Consider the following 3,275-nt stretch of genomic DNA (forward strand, 5'->3'; position numbering starts at 1 on the left):
GTATCATGCTACAAACAGTAAGTACATTCCCTGACTGCCAAGAAAAAGTGATTTTGAAACTGTCCTTGACGATGTGTATGTATATAACGTTAACGCTAAGAGGAAAGAAATACAAATGTTCGCTGTATCAAAGTAAAGGAGATTATACGTAGACATAAATCGGTGGCGGTCTCTGATAAAACTTGATAAAATCAGTGACTAAGCGCTCATATACTTAGCAGTTGAGCAAAAGTCACCTCCTGCCCAACGTTTAATGCGAATCTGTCGGCAATTTCGATCTTTATACCAACATAGTCGGGGTTACAATAGCTGTACAGCGCAATGACATACAGAAGCGCCGACTTGCGGACAGAAATATTATTACACTGTGCCATTATTCCTGGCCGAAAGATTTTGATTTCTTATCTGTGATTGGTCAATTTGATAATGTATTAATCCTCCTCATTAGTAGAAATGGTACCCATAATTTAATACCTACGGTACATTTTACGGCGTCTAACTGTCTGCTATTGGATACCTTTGACCAATCCTATCAATGATATATTCCGCTATAGCCAATCAACGTCAAGTTTTTTCCGCAACAGCGCAAAGATCTGCATTTTGATATTTGATCACTAGGGGGCATTGTGAGACCGTGAGCAATTCGAATAAACCCGTGTCCCGAAAATAAAGCATTTTAGGGCTTTAACATATCTGAAATTTGTTGTTTAGTTGCACAGCTGTTGAATAACGTGGAATCTGTTCTATTCTAGCTATGATTTGCTCCTCTGATGATCGCTTCTGTCGAATTTAGAGCTACAATATTTGATCGATTCCAAGGTTGCGCTAGTTTGGGAGGGGAGGGTAACGTCAAATTGTCTGAACCGTATTAGATAGACATGTTAGCTGATACACAATTCTCCTCCTTACAATACCCACGGCTAGGTGTATGAAGTGATTTCTGCATTCATTCACTGTCTACATAGGCAAATGTATTAGTTAGAGCGCTTTTGCAATCCAGTTTGGTAGGCGTGTTTTCCCTGATTGCATTTTTATTGTGGCCATTAAAGAACCATAACTGTGTCAATTCACTGTCTACATATGGTAAATGCACCTGTCCTTGGTGCTGAACACCATCCAAGTTATTTAGAGGGCTTTTCCATTATCAATTTGGTAGGGGTGTTTTCCCTTATTGTAGTTGAATTGTAGGCATTAAAAACATAACTGTGTACATACACTGTATATATATGGCAAATGCACCTGTCCTTGGTGCTGAACACCATCCACAGTATTCAGTGTGCCTTTACAATTTCAGTTTGGTAGGGGTGTTTTCCCTGGTTGCATTTTCATTGTGGACATTAAGAAACAACTGTGTTAATTCACTGTCTACATATGGCAAATGCACCTGTCCTTGGTGCTGAACACCATCCACATTATTCAGTGTGCCTTTACAATTTCAATTTGGTGGGGTGTTTTCCCTGATTGCAGTTTAATAAAAAAAATATCTGTTCTAATTCACTGTCTACATATAGCTTATGAGGCAAATGCCCCTGTCCTTGGTGCTGAACACTATCCACATCTTCTGTGTACCTTTACAATTTCAATTTGATGTTTTCCCCTGATTGCGGTTTCATTGTGAGCATTGTAAAACATATCTTTGTTAGTTCACTGTCTACATATAGCATATAATTCAAATGCACCTGTCCTTGGTGCTGAACATCATCCATATTGTTCAGTGTGCCTTTACAATTTAATTTGGTAGGGGTGTTTTCTTTGATTGCAGTTTCATTGTGGGTATTAAAAACAAAACTGTGTTAATGCACTGTCTACATGTGGCAAATGCCCCTGTCCTTGGTGCTGAACACCATCCACAGTATTTAGAACGCTTTTCCAATTTCACTTTGGCAGCGTGTTTTCATTGATTACAGTTTCATCGTGGGTATTGAAAAACATAACTGTGTTTATTCACAGTCCACACAAGGAAAATACACCTGTCCTTGGTGCTGAACACCATCCACATTATTCAGTGTGCCTTTACAATTTCAGCTTGGTGGGGGTGTTTTCCCTGATTAAAGTTTACTAAAAAAAATCTGTTCTAATTCACTGTCTACATATAGCTTATGGGGCAAATGTCCCTGTCCTTGGTGCTGAACACGATCCGTGGCAGTCCCCCTCCAACTATTTCAGGTTCAGCTTAGACTGGTTACAACAGTAAGACTGAGTCGGTCCTAAGATTTTAAAACCAGCTTATGCCACATCAAGTTAATGTTATGGATGTTTCGGCAAAGAAAAAAAAGATACGAAAATTTTAGAATTTAGAGCCCATAAACCAGTTAACAAGAATTGACATCACATGATGACATCACAATCAAAAAGACTTTTATTGTTGTATTCAATGATATATAAGTGACCTGACCTTCGTACGTTATATTTATAATACCAGGGCACATGCCTACATTCATGACAAACTAAACATTTTGTAACACTCAAAATTACTAGTTGATATAAATGTATAACTTGCGTGCAGTGCCGCTTTGTATTTGTCTGTCCAAATAGTATATAAAATACTACCCCAACCCCAACGTACTCATTTAATCTATATTCATACTCTATTTTAACCTAATATTCACACATTTACTCGTCAGATTTATTCGTAACACGCCTCAGACTCCATGAATGTTCACGAGATGTAACTGGTCAGTTATCAGTATTGATAATCGTTTTCTCTCATCTCTTGATGATAAATTGTAACCGTCCAAAACGCTCAGAACCTCATAGTGTTTATCTGTGAGGCTGCATCAGCGACTCAAATATTGGTCTGTACTCTGCACCATGACATAGTCTCCAAGCAGACCCTACGGTGCTTTAGAAATAGTATCAAAGCTGGCCAGGGACTTGGTATAGCGGCACCGTTTGACTCCCTTAGCCGGCTATCTCCCTTTGGCCGGCTATACCCCTTTGCCAGCTTTGATACTATCTCCAAGGCACCGTTGGGTCTGCTTGGAGACTACCATGACAGACCCTGCTCGAAGTCCAGGCGCGTACCATCGTCTACTTTAGACAGACGGAGGCCGATGATGATGATGATGAGGAGGAGGAGGTTGATGTTGATGATGAAGATGATCATGATGATGGTAGTTGTGGTGATGTTGATGCTGAGGACGATTGTAAGGATGATTAGAATAATGATGATGAAGGTGGTGGTGTTGGTGTTAATAGTGATGATGATGATGATGATGATGAAGATGATCATGATGATGGTAGTTGTGGTGATGTTGATGCTGAGGACGATGTAA

This window comes from Branchiostoma floridae, chromosome 1 (assembly GCF_000003815.2).
Source record: "Branchiostoma floridae strain S238N-H82 chromosome 1, Bfl_VNyyK, whole genome shotgun sequence".
NCBI lineage: Eukaryota > Metazoa > Chordata > Leptocardii > Amphioxiformes > Branchiostomatidae > Branchiostoma > Branchiostoma floridae.